Below are 12553 nucleotides of genomic sequence, written 5' to 3' on the forward strand. Positions count from 1 at the left end.
GTGCTTTTGCCTGGAGGGGAGGGACCTGGAAAGACTTTTTTTTTTTTTTTTTTTTCCTCCTATACGCCCCCCAAAATAAAGACTAAAGGCGTAGCCTATATACCATGGAGTGCTATAGGCTGTGGGTGCATATAGGTGTCCCCGGGTGTGCGTGGGCTTTGGGTGTGCTCAGCCCTTCGGACCTGGCCAAAAAGGAGCTGCACAAAGAGCGAGGTGAAGGGACCGTGGGTGCCGGGGGGTGTGTGGGGGGGGTATTAGGGGGTGGGGGGCACCTTTCATTGCTGGACGTTGCCTTGGGGTGCGGCGGTAGGTGCTGGGTGCTGGTGGTGTTACACATGGGAGACCTGGGGATAACGCGCAGGGGAAAATAGTGATTTGGGCTTCAATCCAACATCTTCAAGATGCCCGTGTCCATGCGTGGAAAATATTTTGCATTCCCGCCTCAATCCACCCCCCCCCCCCAACTCCCCAAACCCAGACAAAAGCAGAGCACCTCTCTGCAGCTGCGTTTTACAGGGCTGCAACTTCAAGTATGCCAGCAATTAACAATACATATAATAATTCCCATTAAAGTGAGCAGAATGACTGGATTTCCTTCTCCCGGTCTGTGTGTGGCTCAGGCTCTGTCCTTTGGCTAATTCCGTGATATATTAACTGTTTGTTTTCCTCCCCCCGTGCTATTCTAGGGACTGTTTTCAGGCACATGCCCCCCCCCCCCCCTTATCATGAATATGCCAGTGCGTTATTGCCGAAGAATGCCCTGGTTTGATTCCGAGTGGGGGGTTCATAAATATAAAATAAACACAGAGTGGGAATAATTAGCAGCATTTGTCAGCATATGGCCACCCACCCCACTTTGAAACCTTCCAGACCCTGCGAGAGGAAAATGAAGTACATTGCAAGTAATTAGTTTTAAGCAAATCACTGCAAATAGAAACTTATAGGTAAAGCTTAATGAAGTGCAGAGGGGGGGGGAAAGCCTCTTTTTTATTGCTTGGTAGGTAGCAAGTAGACACAGCAATATTTTACTGTTGAGAGAATAAATTAATTAATATATCTGTAGCTAGCAACTACAATGGCTCCATGGATGACTGCATTTAAAGGAGATATATGTATCCAGTCTCATTGGTGTTGTTAACAAGAGTGATAATAAAGATGAAAAGGATAAGAAAGATAAAAAGATCAGTCGGCTTGTACTCCTTACTGCGGCTAAATTGCGCGGATTTTCTAATGGCTGCGTCTTGTTGACTCTTCACAAACTCCTTTTTTTTTTTTTTTTTTAGAGTCAGACTTCATTAAGTGACTTTATTTTCATGTTGCTCAAATAGGAAATAAAGATACGCGCCCCTCGCCCCCCAATAAATCTCGTATTAACTATCCTTCTCTGCAGCTAAAGGGAAGGGGGGGGCCCTCTCCCTTCTCCCTACTTCAGTTCAAAAAAAAGATACTTTTTTGGGAAAAATAAAGTACTTTACCTGCTTTTGCCAGTGCGGAAATTTAAATGTGTTATTCCTATGATTTTCTGGTACCAGACAAATGCAGAAATCTTATATCTCCCTCAGTCAGAATAAATCACATTTAGCCCGTGTTTTGGTCTAGCTGGAATATGAGAGCATGTGCCTCAAATCCGCGTTAAAAATCTACCTGTAATTTTTTAAGAGAGTTTGTGCTTTAATTTTAGGCTTGGGTTAGCCAAACACCACCACAGAGAACATATAAACCATCAGGATATCTCATTATAAAAACGTTTGCCAAAATTAATTTATTTCAAAGAGAAAGCGTGTTAATATTCTTTTTTTTTTTTTTTTTTTTTTTTTTTTAGCCAGTACACTCCTGTGCCTCCCAAACCTACACGTCGGGTGGAGAAGTGTCGATAATTACAGAGAGTGTGGAAATTCATTTTATTTTTATGATTAACCAGTAAACTATTATGAGGTGAGACGAGACGCTGCTAAAGGAGAAAACATTTTAAAAATTAGGTATGGAAAAGTACAGTGTGAGACCCAAGGTAGCAATGAGGAATGTCGGGCAGACTTCAGGTCCGGTAAAATGAGGGGAGGGGAAAAGAAAAAGGGGGGAAAAAAGGCCATACAAACCTCAAATCAAAATATTTTAAGGTAGAAATAATAGAAAATATTATATTTTAATAGATGGCGTGGGCCAGGGATTTTTTTTTTTTTTTTCTTCGCTGAAAAATAAATCCCGTGGGGATTTGCGGGGATCTGCGAGAGTAAATGCGTGTAAGGAGGGTGTGTGTGAACACCCCGTGGAGTGGAAGTATCCGTGCACAGCTCCGGTGTGTAACCGCGGAGCAAGGTACGAGTACAGCACAGCTCACTCTGCCCACCCCCGCCCAGCCAAGGACGGACCAACTCATCGCACCCGCGGACACCCCCCTGCCAGAGGGCCCAGCTAAAGCAATTCTGAGATTTTTAATATTTTTTTTTTTTTTTTTTTAGCCCGTCGTGCTCATTTTTGGGGGCTGCCGGGACCACAGGGCTTTTCCTTTGGATTTTCCCCCGCCATAGCTCTTTACATCTCATTTCCCCCTCAAAAAAATAAATTAAAATAAAAATTCCCTCATTTCCAACTTCCAGCCAGAGCCCAAACACTGACTTTATGGGTATTTAAACCAACCATCTTCATCTGTAATTGTGGATGAAGAGTATTTATTGCCTCGGTGGATAACTAGATATATAATTATCTCTTTATAGAGAGACTGTGAAATAAAGCATCTGTCTTCCCCCCCCAAGACACACACAAAGGCGGGTGAACACCGACAAATTTACACATCTGCACAAGCACTTCTTTTTATTTTATTTTTTTTTTTTTCCCCCCCAAAATACATTCATCAAAGTCCGAGGAACCTCTCCTCAAACTTAAAAAAAAAAATCCTCCTAACCCAAAGAAATGGCTCTGCTATGGATTTTTTTTCCTTTTTTTTTTTTCCCCCCCCTGAATGGGGCTAAAGAAAATACCTATTTGCAAAGAGGAGTCGCGCTGGCTGCTGCGGTTCCGCGTTGTCCTTTTTTTTTCTATAGAGGAAAAAGGGATTTTGGGGTGGATTTGGGGGAAACAAAACAGGGGAAAAAAGGTGGTCGGAGAAAAAAAATGTGCCGGGGAATTTTTCGGTGCCTCTTTAGCGGACGGAGGGGGTGGTGGGAAAGGGGATGCGGTGGGGTGACAGGGGATTTCTCGGGCAGGACAGAGGGAGAAGAAAGGGTCTGCGCGACTATAATCCAGATTTTATTGTAGGCAGCGGATAAAACTTGCCTTCACCCCCCTTCTCCCTCCAAGACTGGAAATAAATTTGGGAAATTTTGATTTTTTTTGGGGGGGGGAGGGGGCTCCGGGGCAGAAACTGCCCCCCACTCCCCCTCACCCCCACCCCCCTCTCCATCCCCTATTTTCTTCTCTTTTTCTTTCCCTCGGTTTCCGCGGCTGCGGAGGGCTGCCCGCGCTGCCCTGCCCGCTCTGCCTGCTCTGCCTGCGGGAGGAGCCGTCTGGGCTGCCCGTCTGGGTGGGCGGGGGCCGCCCTCGCAAAGTGAAGGTCAAGTTAAGCCTCCAGCCTCCCTTCCGCGGCCCGTCCGCGCTGCTCCGCCGCAGCGGGCAATGCCATTGCCGGCGACCTGCTCGCTCAACCCTTATTTTTATTAAACACCCCCCCGGCTCCAGCCGGTGAGGGGCAGATGAGCCAAGTGCTGAAACAGCAAAGGGGGGGGGGGCTTTTATGGAGCCTTTTTCTCCAAATCCTGATCATTTTAAATTTTTTTCCATCTTTTTTCTCCCCCTACAAGCTGGACTGCAGACCTCAAACAAGGTCTTTTTCCCCCTTCTCCTTTTTCTTCTTCGTGGGTTTGGTTTGGGTTTTTTTTTTTTTTTTTTCCTTCTCCTCTTTTCCCAGCAAGATGCAAACCCGTCTGCCGTGGAGGAAATTAAACATCATAAAGAAAAGCCCAATTAAGGTTTAATGTCTGAACATTACCATTTCCTCCAGAAAACAATGAAGTTCGCTCGGTAAGGAGAGAGGCAGAAAGAAAGAAAAAAAAAAAGGGGGTGGAGGGAGGGAGAGGGGCAGAATTTTTTGTCTCAAAGAGGGGAAAAAATTGGGCATAGAGGGGTAATCATTAAATAAAAAGGGGAGGGGGTGGGTGGGTGTAGCAGATATTTGGGGTTGAGCCAAGCTCGCCTGCTGTGTGTGTTCGGAGATGGGGATAAATTGAATAAAATAATGTGGATTTTAATGCGTGGGCAAAGCTGGTTTCTGCTCGTATTTGACTCCTGCGAAAGGTCTGAGCAGGGGCCGGCCGGGTAGGGGGGGAAGGGGTTAATAATAATAAATAAGCAATAAGCAGGGAAAGGGGTGAAAAGGGGGGGTCGGGTGCAGTTGGGGGTGGATAAAATCCCTGAGTCCCGTTACTTCTTGCCTCGCAGTAAGTGGTGCTGTCCTTCCCCTGTCTCCCTCTGCTCCCGCTCCGCCCGGAGCTGATTTCACCCTGAACATTTGAACATTTGCACTCCAGGAAAAAAAAATTAAAAAAAAAGGGGGGTGGGGGTGTCGGAGACCTAAAAAAAATATAAATAAATAAATAAAGAGGGGAGAAGCACCCAAACCGGCAAAATCACCCAAACCTATCGCTCTTGGCCCGTGGGAAACCGGCAGAAAGAGGAAAAAGCTTGGCCGGGAAGGGACTTTGACAAGGTCTGGGTTTGTGTCTTTGCACCCCAACTCCCCCCGCTCCCGACCCCCAAATCCCCCGGCCCCTCTCCCACCTTCCCTGCGAGCGCTGGGGGGGGGGGGGGGGGCTGCCTCTGCCGAGCCCGGAGTGGGGACGACACCCACCAAAATGTGAATATTCCCCGGGTTTGGGGGGGGTGTGGGTGTGTGTGTTCTGCTCTTTCTTTCTCTTCTAACAGGCAGCTCTTTGGTGGGGGACCATGGGGTGTGTCCCCCCCCCCAGGTTCCATAGAGGTGACAAGGACCGTCTGAAAAGCCCCGTAACCCTGCGAGGGGACCGAGCTCCCCTGACGGCCCAGCAGCCCCCAAAAATCACCGAGAGGAGGGGGGAAAAAAAAAAAAAAAAAAAAAAAAAGCTCAATTTTCCCTTTATTTTTCCCTTCCGCGAGGAAAAAAAAAAAAAAAAAGCATTAAATGTTCCCCCCTGGTTTTCGGCTTCTGCCTTACTCAAAGTGTAAAAGAAATAGTGTGTTGAATATCCAGCACTGGAAAGGATGGAAGGAGAAAATCCGCGATTACTGTAATGGAGAAGCCAATTTGGCATATACTTGCCTTTATTTCATATAAAGAGATAATTATATATCTATCTGGGTAAATCTCTGCTGTACCGAATAGAAATCCATAGAAATATTCAATCAGAATGCATGCATGGGCGTAATACAGCAATGAATAAAGATTTGTGCGTATTTATGGTGTGAGAGCAAATAAATTGGTATTTCTGCACAGTTGCCAGTGCTGTAGAGAAAGAAAGAAAAGAAAGAAAGAAGGAAGGAAGGAAAGAAAGCAAGAGAGAGAGAGAGAGAAATTCAGGAGGGAGCAGAAGGAGGGAGTAGATAAGACCGATTATTGGACCGATTTTTAATTCATAATTTATCTGCTCTCAATACACGAGGTATTTTAAAGCCCGTACCTTATTAAAGGAGAACTCCGGCTGAATTAATTTATACATATATTCATTTCAACTGAATATAGCACCGAAAAAAGACTCAACCTTTATCCCCGATGAAGAAAAAGATGCGAATATAATTAATTTTTTTTTTTTTTTTTTTTTTTTTAATTCTGCAGGGGAGCTTGAGGAGCCGCGCCGCTCGCTGAGGGCATAAACCAACTTCTTTAAAAGAGATTTTTGTGCCCCCATCCCTCTGCATCTCCAGCTGAAGAGAAGAGATGGATTCGCTTTTGCATGCGGGGGCATATTTTATAGGCAAAGAGCAGTGAATCCATAGGGAAAGGCAGGTACATACATTAGCTATAGGTAGATGGAGAGGGATGGACACGGGCATTTCCCACCTCCCACTCCTCCGCCGGCAGCATTTATCTTCTAAAAGCTGGATATACGTTTGGAAAATGTCACCCCGTGAAGCAGCTGAAGGATTTTGTTTCGTTTTATTCTGATTAATGCGGGGATGGAAGAGAGAGCCCAGCGCCGTCGCGCTCTCAATCGCGAATTATGGAAGTTTATCCCCATAAAGTGTTGAGATTCGCCTTTGATCAATGGTTATCTGAGGGAAATACATCTAGGTGTTAGCTGTTGTGGGGAAGAAAAAAAAAGAAAAAAAAAAAGAAACAAAAAAAAAAAAAGAGGGATGCGGGAGCCAAAGTATTAAAGTGCAATACTTGGAAATTATTTCCTGAGTGTTTAAGGATTAAATACCGCGCATGCAAGCGTGTGTGCGGTTTTAATAAGGCTGGGGCGGATTAGCCGCCCACCTTCTATTCTGAACTTTGCATTTCGGGGTTATTTTGCTAATAAATGGGTTACCCAACAGAAAACACATTTTCCCTGCCACAATTTCCGACTTTTTACGCAGTTTTTTGCACATTTTTAGTGGCGCTGCTAAAGTTATCAAGAGGCAATGTCTGGCGAATAAAGGAATTTCTTTCTTTTTTTTTTTTTTTAAAGCTTTGGGTGTGTTTTATATGTCTTCCTTTGTGTTTAAATAAGTATTTTTAGAGGTTTGGAGGGAGGGGGGGGAAAGAAAGGGAGGCTGTGGAATAGAAATAGGTGTTGCTTAACGAGCTCCTCTGGGTTTCCTGTCTCCTCTAAGCTGAATTTCGCAGCGGCTCTAGGAGCGAATTTAGCACGCTGTGAAGTTTTACTCGAATTCCCCAAACCTCGCCTTTTCACATGTTTCAGCAGCTCCCTGCAACCGAGCTGTGCAGAGGAAAAAAAAATAAAAAATACAAAAAATAAAGTAAATAAATAGATGGGAACACACAGGCATTGATATTCCCCCGGCCTCAGCTCTCCCTGTGGGAGAAGGTGGGGAAGGACCCGCGGCCGAGGAGAAAATACAAATAAGTGGGAAGGCCGATTGGCAAAGCGTCGGTTATATTGGTTATTATTAAGCCCAACTCTTCTTAACGCCTCCTCGGCATCACTTCTATTTGAATCCGACACCAGCCGCACATTTTTATCCCAGACAGTCCCAGCCTTGCCTGCGGTTGGGAAGCATAGTTCAATCTGCTTTTATCTTGATTAAGTCCACATGATTTTGAACTTGCAGCTCAGGTCTAGAGAGATCTAAGTCATTTTTTTTCCCCCTCCTTTGAATTGTTCACAGCTTATATAGTTTTCTTTCGCAGCCTGGCATCCATCCAATTAAATTTATCTTTGCCATTTGGGGACAATAATATTTTCCAAGCGCTTCCCACTTGTAGCTGTTGTCTCTCCCTTCAGATTTCCTGTACACATACGCCGTGTCTAGTGATCTGTTTACTGGCCTGGGTTTCCTCTCTTTCTCTCTTTTTTTTTTTTTTTTTTTTTTTTTTTGAAGTCCATCTGAGGAAGTAATTGTAGTATCGTCGTGGAAGGGAGGGAAAAATCACTTTGAGAACATCTGATAGGCCAAAGTCATTAGACATCAGAAAGTTGGAGCCTGTTTAGCAAAAGCAAAGCACATCTCTGCAGCTTCTGGGAGATGCATCTGCTAAAGAAGTGCTTTTTTTTGCACCCATTCACGATGCATTTGCAACCCCGAGTGAGCACAGGTTAGCAATGTAGGTTGGAAAAACTCCTTTTTTTTTTTTTTTTTCTTCCCAAAAGCAGGAGGCAAAGCAAACTCTTATCAACTGGGTAAAATAGAGAAAGATTCAGGGTCTAAATAATACATCAGATATCTTGAGAGCACAGTAAGTAGCAACGAGTAACATGGTAAACCAGGTTGGTATAAAATCTAATTATTTTTTTTTTCTTCCCCCCCTCTTTCCCACCCCTCCTAGTCAATAGTTTCCCTACTGTATGGGCTCGGACAAAGACTTCTTTATGGCAATATTTACAAAAAAGTTTTTGATTGAAGTTGGGAGGTTGCTAACGAATTTACAGTGCGTTCAGATAACTCCAGCCTTGGGGGGGAAGGAAAAAAAAATAATATCTTGACTCCTCAATGGGATAAAAAAAAAAAAAAAAAGAGGAATGATTTATTGAGAAGAGTTCAAGTACAGGATTAACCTAAATCAAAATATAACTTCAGATGTTTACACAGATCAGCTAAAGCCAACTTTCACAACTCCAAGTTTTTGATTTTGGTACAATTGCCACAATGTTTTTTGGTCACGAAATGCCTCTAACATCCCCTTAAAATTCATGTTAGTAACGCAAAACACATCTTACAAGCCTTGAGCCTATTTGCCTGCTGAAAACGCTGTTAAATGTGTTAAGTGTTTGCATTATATCAGGCAAATGAGTGCGGACTCCGGAGCAAGGGGGGGGGTTGGTTGGTTGGTTGGGGGGGGGGTGTTGGATTTTTTTAATTATTTTTTTTCCCCTCGCACTTTGCTTTTTCTGCTGGGGCAATTTGGGTAGCGAGAAGTCTCCGGTTGAGATGCCAGGATGAAGCTGGGTATTTTGATATGTATAATTGCAGAAGAGGCACAAGGAGGGACGAGCTCGGTGCTGCCGCCTCCTTTTCCTTCCCTCTAGCTGGGAAATAACTAAATAAAGGGGGGAAAAAAAAATCTTCTAGATGGGGCAGTTTCACCTTATACACACAGTCATATCAACATCACCAAAATCAGACCTTTCCTCTCCCCTTCTCAAGTTCCCCTAGCTATTTTTTTCCCCTTTAAAGACCACAAATCCAGCTTTTCTTTAATTTTCCCCTCCACGCTCTAACCTTTCCCATTCGCTAGGAAATGAAGCAGGTTTAAAAAAAAAAATTAAAAAAAAATTAAAAATGAAGAGGTTGAAATGCCCTGGGTGCTTTAAGGCTATGCCTTAAAGTTATTTGCCTTTTTTTTTTTTTTTTTTTTTTTTTTTTTTTTTTTTTAAAGGGCAACCAAAAGGAATGCGAGCCGCCAGCCCTCATTCCGTTTTATGGTGGTCACTTTGGTGGTCAAATTCAAGTGCTGTGACTCCACAGCTGCCTCTTCTCTGCTTCCTTGCAGGAAGCAGGCAAATCCTATCCTTTAAACTGGGTTTAAAAACCAAAACGACACCAGGGCTTGGTTTAGATGTATTTACCTATGAAGAGCAATAAATTATTCACGCACCTAGAGGAGAGACGGCGAGGTTTATGCCACACGGATTTTTGTTGTTTGCTGGTGTGTTAGGGGTCTTTTTTGGGGTGTATGTGCTTTGTTTTGGGTTTAAGGAGCAGCTTGGATACTGGTTTTTTCAACGACACGCTCTAATTCCTGCCCTGGATGAAAAGCTTCACGCCTCCAGCCTTCCTATGGAATCTGGATTGGAATAAATATAACAAAAAATTTTATATTTTAGAGCATTTCCCCTTTTAATCGGAGGGAGAAGATCCTCCACGCAGGTTGCAAAGAGGAGGGAATTGGGGGAAAAAATAATTACACTCATAAACAATAGCTTAACATTATTAGTTTGTAGTTAGTATTAATATTGGTCCATAAAAAGCCAAGTTAAAAGATCGCTGACACTTTAATTAAAAGTTTTGCCCAAAACGACGTCCAAGTCATAAAATAGGGCAGATTACAAACCTGCAGAAATCCATCTCTGCAGCCCCTATATATATATATATATATATGTATATTCATCAGCCAAACGGTGCATTAGAGAGGAAAACGCAGCTCATTTTGGACTTACAGACATATTTATATGTGTGTATATCTCTATCTCCACACACTCGCATTCCGAGAGACTCACACGCCCCGATCCCTTATAAAAAGGGTTTTATGAGAACGGCTCTTTAAATAGAAAATACAAAGCTAGAGAAGCGGAGGGGGGGGGGGGGGGGGGAGAGAGATCCAGAAATTAATGAGAATAAGTGATCAGGAGTGCGTTGTGGCGTTAGGAGGATGAAGAAGGCTCCAAGTGAGGAAGAGCACAAAACCATAGCATGTGAAGCCGCCATGTTTCTCTTCCAGATTTCCTAATAAATACATAAAAATCCGGGCACACCGCTTGATAAGCACTATAGTTTGGAAAGCCCTACTGAAATACCCCCTGTATTTTTTGCTCAGGCATCTTGAAATCCCTTTGCTCTCTGCTCGGCTGCAAGTTACGGACTTGCGAGGCTGTTTCCTTCCATGAAAATAAACTTTTTCCCCTCCTTTTTCCATGCATTGCTGCAGAATTGCAGGATATTGATATTTTTAGCAGAGGCTGCAACCTCGGTCCGGCTGCTCGAGGTGCGTTTTCCTCCCTTTTTCTCTACATCTCGCCCAGGAATTAAGCAACTCCCCTGATTAAAATGCAAAGAGCAGGTTGGGTGCTAGCGAATTAAATAAAATTAAATAGAGAAGAGCGAAGTGAAAAAGGAGCCACCCAGGGATGCTCAGCATCCCCGAGCTGGGCTGGGACCCTCTGATGCTCCTTTTTGGTGAATTGGTTATTTTCGGGTGAGTTTATGCATTTTTTTTAATTTTTTTTTCGGGGAGCAAAGCGAAATCACGGCAGCCGTCGAGGGGTTTTTTCTGCTCCTAAAGCACAGAGCTCTGAGACTGAGATTTGCCTTTTTCCCTTCTTGTTGTTTGAATTTACTGCAACTCGATTTGACAAGATCCTCTCTATAAAAGCGTCTCACTCTCTCCCGGTGCGTTAGTTTTGTTCGGAGTATTCAGCCCACCACCAAATAGATCCCATGATGGAGTTTAGTTCGGGTTTATGTGTGGACAATTCAATATTTTTATTTATTCTTCCTTTTACTGGGCGTTTTAAAAGGGATAATTCAAGGGTGGGGGAAAAAAAAGCCTAAGTGGCAGGCTGTGAAGAAAAGGATAAAAAAGGGAGGGATGCGCTGCAATATTTTCATCTGCAGATAAAAGCAGCCACCTCTGTTCGGCAGAGAAATATTTTCCACCTCAGGCAGACGATTTCTAATCCAGGTGAAAACCCCATTAGCGCCCAATTGTTGCAGGCAATTTTCTTCCTGCAAGACCATTTAAAGGCAGTGGGATAACCCCGCCGAGCCTGGTACCGCGGAAGTTACGCGTCCTTCAGGTGCACCTTTCCTATGGGTTTGCAGAAGAGATTTTTTTATTTTTTATTATTTCCCCCAGATATATTTTTTTTCCCCCCATGCCTAATAATTCTTTGCAGAACTCGCAAAATATCTGGCAACACTTCGATAACCTTGGCTTTTTGGTATGAAAATGCAGGAGGACAGAGAAAGAGGAGGCTCCCGGGGCACGGGATAGAAGACAAATGACTTTAATAATAATATCTTTTTTTAATTCAGCTGGAAGAATAAATGATGAGAGTATTGCTGAAAGTACATTCATTGATTGACAATAAACAATTGCATTAAATATTCAATATGCCACTCTTACGTAATAAATATTTAACCAAACATTAAAAGAGGTTTTCGAATATTTATTAGGCATTGACTTAATTCATTTGTTCTATTCTTTGATATATCACTAATTCGATATCAAAAGTCATTAAGCCAGGCCTGCTTTAACTTTAAAGTTGGAAACTTTACACGATCCCCCGCACACTGTCATTGCCTAAATGGTATATTCTCCATAAAGCATGCCAACTTGGTTGATGTATAGTTGATGTGCACATAGAGATCGACATAATTAGCGTATGTTAGAGGCTTGTTAATTAGCACCAACCCCCTCAATCCCAGATAGAGAGAGAGATAGAGATTTACTTATGATTTCGCAGCCCAGCTGTAGGAAGAGCTGAGCATTCCCGCCTGCAGCAAGGGTTTGAGAAATGTTGGAAAACTTACTTCTGCACCTCCAGCGATTTTATTGAGCTACCTAAAGTCTATTCAGGAACACTTCTAAGGATAGAAATAGCCAGAAGAATAAATCATAATAATCAGCGTAATTAAAATATTTTTTTAAAAGGGTGGAAAAACCCCGTTCGAGCTCCCTAAGACCCTCCCTCTCCTCCCTCTCCTCCCCCCCCGCTCCCCAGCCCAAATCGCCCCCACCCCATCTCCAAACCCTGCTGAAAAGCAGCAAGCAGAATCCAAATAGGAAGGAGAGGAGGGAGGAAAGGGGGGAAAAAAAAAAAAAAAAAAAAAAAAAAGGCAAGAAGGAAAGGGAAAAAAAAAAAAAAAAGCAGCAACTTCACAAGCCACCCCTTGTACTTGTTCTGCTGTGAATGCTTACAAGGGGTGTGCCTTCGGGAAAATGAATACAAATCTGCAATTGATTTTCATAATGTTTCTGCGGTGTTTGCAAACCAATCGTTTGAACCTCTGAGATCTTACCTAAGTGAACCACTCCTACGCATCTAAGTGCTCCAAACTGATATATGACAATATCTACTTTGGATCACGTGTCCTCCGGAGCGACTAAGACGGATAGCGCGTCATCTCGCCTTCCCAAATTTTTTCCCCTCCGCACATCGGATCCAAAACATCTAGCTATAGGAGCAAGAAAAGGAGAAAG

This window comes from Balearica regulorum, chromosome 29 (assembly GCF_011004875.1).
Source record: "Balearica regulorum gibbericeps isolate bBalReg1 chromosome 29, bBalReg1.pri, whole genome shotgun sequence".
NCBI lineage: Eukaryota > Metazoa > Chordata > Aves > Gruiformes > Gruidae > Balearica > Balearica regulorum.